We start from the raw sequence: 9,610 nt of genomic DNA, 5'->3' as shown, positions 1-9,610 counted from the left end.
GCACCTTCAAGTCATCACTCCCTCCAAGAACTAAGAAACATTCCTTCATCCTCCGAAGGTACTTAAGGATGTTTTTCACCTCAATCCAATGTGCTTTGCCAGGGTTCCCTTGATATCTGCTAACCATGCTCAAAGCGAAGGCTACATCAGGGCGAGTACAAGTCATAGCGTACATGATTGAGCCAACTGCGGAAGCGTATGGTACTCGGCTCATTTCTGCTATCTCAGCTTCGGTACTCGGACTTTGAGTCTTACTCAACTTGGCATTTCCTTGTATCGGTAATTCTCCCTTCTTTGAGTTTTCCATACTAAAACGTTTTAGTACCTTCTCTAAGTAAGTATTCTGACTAAGTCCAATTAGTCTCTTACTTATTTCTCTTACTATCCTTATTCCCAAAATGTAAGAAGCCTCTCCGAGGTCCTTCATAGCGAAACACTTCCCGAGCTAGGACTTGACCTCCTGCAGAGTCGGGATGTCGTTCCCTATGAGTAATATGTCATTGACATATAGAACAAGAAAGCTTACTATACTCCCACTGGCTTTGACATATACACAAGATTCGTCTTCGCTTCGTACAAATCCAAACTCTTTGACTTTCTCATCGAAGCAAAGATTCCATCTGTGAGACGCTTGCTTAAGTCCATAAATGGACTTCTCAAGCTTACACACTCTATTCGGATGCTTCGGATCCACAAACCCCTCTGGCTGAGCCATGTAAACATCCTCAGCCAAATTTCCGTTAAGGAAAGCGGTCTTGACATCCATTTGCCAAATCTCATAATCATGAAATGCGGCAATTGCTAGCATCACTCTAATAGATTTAATCTTCGCAACTGGTGAAAAGGTCTCATCATAGTCAACTCCGGGAGTTTGAGTAAAGCCCTTCGCGACCAATCGCGCCTTATATGTGTGTACGTTCCCATCCACGTCGGTCTTCTTTTTGAAGATCCATTTGCACCCAACGGTCTTACGTTCGGGCACATAATCAACCAAATTCCAAACTTGGTTATCGTACATGGATTGGATCTTGCTATCCATTTCCTCTTTCCATTTCGCAGACTCCGGGCCTGCCATGGCTTCCTTATAGCTATTAGGTTCATCAAGATTTACTAGTGTACCATCACTAATATACGTGTCCCCTTCGGTAGTAATATGAAAACCATAAAACTGGGGATGAACTCTAACTCTATCGGAACATCTAAGAGGTAAGGATTCGTCAATCGGTTCAACCAGAGTTTCCTCCTTGGGTTGAATGCCAGCGGTAGAGGTTCCTTCATCTATTGATTCTTGAATCTCTTCAAGTTCGATTTGCCTCCCACTGTCTCCTTGGCTTATGAGTTCTCGCTCTCGGTAAACTCCTCTCCTTGCAACAAAGACAACATTGTCTTTCGGTCTATAGAAGAGATATCCAAAGGATGTTTGCGGGTAGCCGATGAAAATACATCGCTCACTTCGAGGTTCAAGCTTGTCGTGAGTATCTCGTCTTACGAGAGCCTCGCAACCCCAAACCTTGATATGTGCCAACGAGGGAGCTTTCCCTGTCCACATCTCGTGAGGTGTTTTGGCAACCTTCTTAGTAGGGACTCGGTTAAGGATATGGGCGGCAGTCTCTAAGGCATACCCCCAAAAGAAGATAGGTAGTCAAGCACAACTCATTATAGAGCGAACCATATCCAATAAGGTTCGATTACGCCTTTCTGCCACACCATTCAACTGCGGTGTCCTAGGAGGCGTCAATTGCGAAACTATTCCACACTCCTTGAGATAATCGTGGAATTCAAGACTTAGGTACTCTCCTCCTCGATCGGATCGAAGCATCTTGATTTTCCTGCCCAATTGATTCTCCACTTCATTCTTGAACTCTTTGAACTTTTCAAAGGTGTCTGACTTTTGCTTGATTAAGTAGATATACCCATATCTACTATAGTCATCGGTAAAAGTCACATAGAAGCGGTTCCCATCCTTCGTGGTTGATCTAAAGGGTCCACATACATCGGTATGTAGTAGGTCCAATAGCCCCTCACCCCTTTCACAAGTACTCGTGAAGGGTGACTTAGTCATCTTTCCAAGTAAACAAGACTCGCATGTGTCATCTTCCCTAAGGTTGAATGACTCCAACACTCCATCCTTTTGGAGTTGTGCTATTCGTTTCTTGTTGACATGTCCAAGACGACAATGCCACAAGGATGCTTTATCCATACTAGTGGAAGAATCAATATTCAAAACATCATTTCCTAAGTTATCAACAATCATAACAGTTTCATATATTCCATTACATGGTATAGCTTCAAAGTAAAAGACACCATTTAGATAAGCCAAAATAGAACCATTCTCATTATTAAAAGAAAATCTAAATCCTTGTCTATATAAACCATGAAATGAAATGATGTTTCTAGCCATTTCTGGCGAATAGCAACAATTGTTCAAATCTAAAACCAAACTATTCCTAAGCACTAAAGAATACACTCCAATCTTGGTCACAGGCGACGATCTTCTGTTCCCCATGATTAGATTGATCCTTCCTTGCTCTACATCCCTACTTCTTCTTAATCCCTGCACATTAGAACAAATGTGATAACCACAACCGGTATCAAGAACCCAAGAAATAGCATGATTAGAATCGTTAGATTTGATTGTGTATATACATGCGAAAGATGGCTTGGTCTTTCCTTCTTTGATCGCTTGCAGGTAATCCAGGCAGCTTCTCTTCCAATGTCCTATCTTGTGGCAGTGGTGGCACTCTGCCTCCTTTGGGTTGGAGCAGAGCTTAGCGGGATCAACTTTGGTCCCACTAGAAGAGGCACCATCTCGGGCTTTCACCTTGCGATAGTTATTCGATGAAGCTTTCCTCTTCTTTCCCTTCCCTTGAATAATAGCCAAGACAGGAGCAGCGGACGGATTGGGAGTAGGTGCAACAGACTTGTCCTTGAAGTTGCTCTCAGCGAATCTCAAGAGACCTTGGAGTTTGCTTAGGGTGACCTCTTCTTTGTTCATGTGGTAGGTCATCCTAAATTGGTTGTACATTGGAGGCAAAGAGTGAAGCACCATGTCGATCGCCAAGTCTTCACTAAAGTCAACATTTAACTTGCGAAGGCGGTCGACATACCTTTGCATCTTTTGCAGGTGCACGGTAAGAGATTCTCCATGACCCATCTTAGCGGAGATCATGTTAGTGAAAATCTCGTAACGCTCTTGTCTCGCGTTTTGGTGGTATCTTTCGAACAAGTCTTGATGCATCTCGTATGGATACATGTCCTCATAGGACTTTTGGAATTCGGAGTTCATGGTGGCGATCATGATGCAATGTACCTTCGTTGTATCTCGCTCATGAGTTTCAAAGGCGGTGATTTCTTCGGGAGTAGCAACTTCAAGGTTGATTTTCTCGAGCTTCTCATCGAGGACATACTCTTTATCCTCATAGCGAGCAATGGTGCGAATGTATCTTATCCATTCGCTAAAGTTTGTTCCATCGAAGGTGAGCTTTTGGCAAAGGCTCATCAACGTGAAAGAACTAGCAGCAGCGTTGTTTGCGTTTGACATCTTCAATTAGAAAAAGGACAAAGATAGATTAGAATAATAATCCCTAATTATCACCCAATAAGAAAATTAGGGCTAGGATCCAACAATAACATTTACATACTAGAAAAGGGATGCCGTAATCTAACATGCAAATAAATTGAAGGTAAGTGAATGACGATTCACTAATTCTCCATTACAAAACTTAAACTATTAGTCCTAAGTGTTTTTGAGAATTCCTAGGTTCGGATGAGATTCATTGAAACTATTCAATGGCATGTTTAAATCTCGATATGCCCCTCTCGTTTGTGACTGGGATGCCGAGGATCACAAAGCGGGTGTGAATTACCATGCAAATTCACATGGTGCCTTCATTGTAACGATCACCTATTCGATGTGCCGATAAACCACACACGCTCCATCGAACTATGATAAACAATGAATCACCCTTTGCCACCTTCGCTTAGAACCAATTAGTGTGCTGGTAAACCACACACGCTCCACTAACTTCTTAGCAAGGTGCAAAGTGTAATTTCATGGGATTGCATCAATTCACTTTTCCTAAAGTAACTAAGATTGGGAAATTTTTAAAACGTGTAGTTACTTGGTATTTCTTATTATACTTTTAATGAGAAGATGAGGTTGCCCTATCCTACTCGTTCGGCTAATGACCCTCCACCAATCAAGCAAGCGGTGGGTGTGAGTGTACACCCATTAAGCGCCATTTTATAGGCCGCAACCTTATACCCACCTTATAGATCGGCTTCGTGAATGAGGCCTACTAACGGTAAGACTAGCATTTAGTTATACATATATATTATTCTAGTAATATCATATTAGTATAGGGTTGTATTTTAAAACCTTTCAAAATCTAGGGTTTGAAATTTAAGTTGTCTAAATTAAAACTTTTAATCACAAATATAAATTTCAAAACTTTAGGGTAGGTTTTAAACATTTAAAACATGAAGGATCAAATAACAAATAATTCCAATTAACAATTAATATCCTAATTATCTTTATTTGATTTATCCATGATTTCTTTTAAGATAATTATCAAAATAATTAATCATTTATCACATAAGGAAATTAAATATTTTATTAGATGATAAATATCTTTAATTAGATCAAGATTATAGTCATATATATCAAAAAAACGGATTAGGGTTGATCTAATATGATTAAGGTAAGTTTCCATAAGATAAACATGAAAAAATCCCGGTTTTGCCTAATCCAGACGCTCGGACTCGCCGAGTACAGGCCTACTCGCCGAGTCCACTTTGGAACTCGCCGAGTACATGACTCATTAACCCAAAATCGAATTTTGCAGGTTTGTTTCAGTTAATCAAGCAACAATTTAAAGAAAACCAAGCTAGGCTCTGATACCACTGATGGGTTTTAGCCATAAGAAATTTCCTATGTGCGCATGCAAAACCCTAATGCTTGAATCTAGGCTTTCTAATTAAACATGCTTTGAATCCAAGACTTCTAATGGCTAATTAGGTTAAATAACAACATTGAAATAGATCTAGAATCATACCTTTGAGTTCCTTGTTGATCTTGTTGTCTTGGAGCTTCTAGAGTCACAAATGTCACTCCTCTAATGGCTTACAAACACCAATAGAAAGCAAGATGATTTAGGAGAGATGAGAGGGGAGGAATTCGGCTAGAGTATCTCTACTTTAGATGGTGTGTTGAATTCCCTCACCCCTAGGGTCTATTTATACTTGTAGACTCCTTAAGGATTACAGCTTTAACCCTAATTGGATAACTTAGACTTTAAGTTGATCCATATCCTTTCCTTGATAACCCTATGGACGATTTTGGCTTATCCAAGCCCTAGAAATCGTCCATCCTATCTAGGATAAGGATTTATAGTCTAAAGTGTAACTATCAAACAATTGACAGTTTATACCCTCTTATTTAATCAATCTCTTTAAGTCACCAAATTAATTCCAATTAATCTATGACTTATATTAATCAAATAACCATATATTATTCCTTATAATATTTACTCTCTCTTAACAAATCATCCGTCAAGTTGCTATGGTGAAGGCAACCCAAAAGGATCATGCACAACCGGATCAAATACTTGCCTAATATAGTTGCAGCCTTAGACACTATTCCAACAGTATTAAGAATCAATGAATAGGAACTTAACGGAGTTAGATAGTGGATTTTACCTGAAGCGTAGTCATACTTTTGACTCTCCTATCTCTTAGATCTCTTAGGTAAATAGGGCAACTTCGTCTCCAATGCCCCTTCTCTTGGCAATAAAAGTAAATTGATGCTTTTGGAACAACACATGGAACTACTTCAGACATCACCTTTCTCTTATGATCAAACATTTCGATCATTGCATCTCTTTCATTGCCATTGTCTATATCCATAGAGGTCTTGAAGGCAGATTCACAACTCAACATTGCTTTTCTATTGCGCCAAACCATTGCTGATTCAGCAGCAATAAGCATATAGGTGAGATCAATAAGGGTCACGTCGTGGTTCATAATATAGTACTCTCTTACGCAGTCACTATACAAGTTAGGAAGTAACTGAAGAACCCAATCAATAGCTATCTCTTCACCGACAACGGATCCCATAATTTTTAACCTATCAATGTGTGACTTCATCCCTAAGATGTGTGCACACACCGACTTTCCTTCTTTATATTTACTTGCCAAAAGGGCTTTAGTGATATTGAACCTTTCAATTTTACAAACTTGTGGGTTAGGGAGAATAATTGGAGGAGGAAGTGAAGCATGATTTCTTGTTCCTCGATCGAATCGTGGAATATCATCTTCATGTGGAATGCTTGTTCCACGGGATTTGAGAAGACCATAGTTGTCGAACTTCGACATCTACAAAACGGGAGAAACAAATTCAAGTTAGTTGATTGATTGATTGACTCCTTAGTAAATCACCCAAATGAGATACTAAGGCTAGGACCCAACACAATACGCTACAACCTAGAAGAGGGATGCCGTAATCTAGTTGCAGAATATTTGAAGGTAAGTGAATGACGATTCACTAATTTCCACCGTGAAAAACGAAAAAGAAATGTAAGTTATAAATCTATGAAAACTCCTAGAACCTTTGAGATTTATTGAACATTTCAATGCCATGTTTAAATCTCGATATGCCCCTCTCGTTTGTGACTGGGATGCTGAAGATCACAAAGCGGGTGTGAATAACCATGCAAAGTTACATGGTGCCCTCACATGTTACAGTCACCTATTCGATGTGCCGGTAAACCACGCATGCTCCACTAACTTCTTCGCAAGGGCACAAAGTGTAATTTCATGGAATTGCATCAATTCACTTTGCCTAAGTAACTAAGATTGGGAATTTGTAAAAACATTTAGTTACTTTTGTATTTCATTATACTTATAACGGAAGGTTTCGTCCTATCCTACCCGTTCGGCTAACAACCCTCCACTAGTCAAAAGTGCGGTGGGTAAGAGTGGATACTCATTCAATCGCCATTTTATAGGCAATTTCCTTAAACACCCCTTATAGACCAGCTTCGTGAATGAGGCCTGCTAACGGTAAGACTGACTTTTACTCATACATATATATATATAATGTTAGACTTTTAATGTTATATATAGTATAGGGTGCATTTTTACACTTTTAAAATATTAGGTGGTTAACTTTAACAATTACACTTTTAGTTCAATTAAATGGTTAACCTTGACTTTTATGGATTTATTAAGTCTCTTTTAATTATACTCCTTAATTAATTAATAAAACCATCAGGGAGTATTTGAACTTTTCAAAAAATTACTAGGGTTTTAGAATTTATCATTCCTAATTAAACTTTTAATCAACTTTTAAATTCCAAAACTTGAGGGAAAGTTTTGAAACCTTTTTCAAAACATTAGGGTTTTAACTATTTAAATTTCAAAACTTCAAAACTTTTGGGTTCAAATTTAAAGTATAAAACCTAAAGGGGAAAATATGAAACTTTTCATAACAACAAGGATCAAATAACAAATAATTTTAAATTAACATTTAATCACATAATTATCCATATTTGATTTATTTAATGATTTATTGCAAAACAATTTATCAATTTACTCAAAATGATTAATCAATTATCTTATAAGGAAACAATTATCTTATTAATTGATAAATATCTTCATTTAGATCAAAAATATAGTCAAATATATCATATAATCGGATTAATATTGATCTAACATGATAAGGTAACTATCCATATGCAAAAACAGCAAGAAATCCCGAGATAAGCACTATCTGACGAGTTGACTCGTCGAGTCAAGCCTGGACTCGGCGAGTTCAGCTATGGACTCGGCGAGTCCAGCCTCTAGAACATCAAAAAATCAAATTTTTTAGATATTCAATGCATCAATACAATTGAAACCTATCAAGGCTCTGATACCACTGATGGGTTTTGGGCATAACACATCCTATGTGCTCATACAAACCCTAATGCTTGGATCTAGGTTTCTTTATTGTACATGCTTTGAATCCAAGACTATAAACCCTAATTCTAGCATATGAAAATCAGTTTTAACATATAATTAGGTTTAAAATGTTACCTTTATTGTTATGTAGCAATAACAATCCCAATTCCTCCTTGAATTGACTTTCGAATGCTTAAAGTCACAAGTGTCACTCCTCTAATGGCTTACAAACACCAAGAGCAAATGGAGAAGGTATAAAGAGAGAGGAGAGAGGTAGGAATTCATCCTTAGGACTTCTTGGGAAGGCTTAGACGAATTCATGAGCCTTAGGGGTTTTATATAGGTGTAAAGATTAGGGTTTTAGTCCTTATCCTTATCTAGTTGCTTGCCCACCAAGTAACCATAAGATAAGTCTTAGAAACCCTTATCCTAGTCGAATTCTAAGGCCTTATCACCTTAGAATCGTCCAACCCATTAATAAGATAATCCTTATCTTATTTTGTAACTATCACATAATTACAAATCAGCCCCTCTAGTTTAATTAATCACATTTGATCACAAAATTAAATCCTAATTAATTATTGACCAATATTAATTAAACAAATATGATTTCTCCTTTAATATATTATTCTTATAACATATTAATAAATCATAATAACCTCTCTCTCTCTATTTATTTCTCCAATCAAGTTGCTTTGGTGAAGGCAACCCAAAAGGACCATGCACCATCGGTTCAAGTACATACCAAAATAGTTATGGACTTAGACATTAATCCAACATGTCTTATGAGGTTCGATATACTTAGTTCACTATAAACATTGCTCTGATACCAATCTATCATACCCCCAAACCGGAACGGCGGAAACGTTCGGGGGAGGATGACTTCATGTGGTAACGTGACAAATGAATACATAGTAAAGACAGCAATACAATCATCATATATATAATTGAAAGGTTACATTGTTAAAAAGAGTACATGTTCAAAAACAATTACAATATGATGTAAAAATATGAAATTGAACTAGTGTCGCAGCGTTCCTTCTTCAAAAGTTGTTTAGTACCTGTAATTACTGAGTCCCTGGGACATACAAGTAGTTTTGAACGAGTAGATCAACATTTAAGCTGGTGAGTTTCATAAGCATTTAATGATAGTATTTGTATGAAAATGAAATGGTTCATTTTTGTTCGTTAGTCTCTAGAAAATCCCATATTTCCTACTAGTATAAATGTAGCCTTAAATCAAGACCAATATATGATAAAAAGTTAATGTGTTTTCCATCTATGAGTAGTGGTTAGAAGTTCCAAACTTATATCACAATTGGGTTTTCATGCATAAAATAAATGGACTTATGTAAGTATAAAACCTCCATTATATCTGAAAACCCTCGTAAATCAATGTGTTTTTAATACTCTATGTGAGTTTGATAACCATGTTACTGACAAAAAATGCCTATACACAACGTTCTTCTGGCGTTGGAATGTTCTGACGTTTGTCACCCCAAATGGTGTATTGTAGCTAACAGTCAGGGCGTAGGGTTGTCAAGCCCTTATAGATCTATACACAAACACCATGCTCCCCCTCCAAGGGATTCTGGTATATAATACAGGACTTGAAATGTGTACTCGTGCGTACGTGAGGTTTAATGTCTCACAAAACTTAGTATAAAAGAGA

Source organism: Lactuca saligna, chromosome 1 (genome assembly GCF_052625555.1).
Source record: "Lactuca saligna cultivar CGN05327 chromosome 1, ASM5262555v1, whole genome shotgun sequence".
Classification (NCBI taxonomy): Eukaryota; Viridiplantae; Streptophyta; class Magnoliopsida; order Asterales; family Asteraceae; genus Lactuca; species Lactuca saligna.
This window is presented reverse-complemented; position numbering follows the sequence as displayed.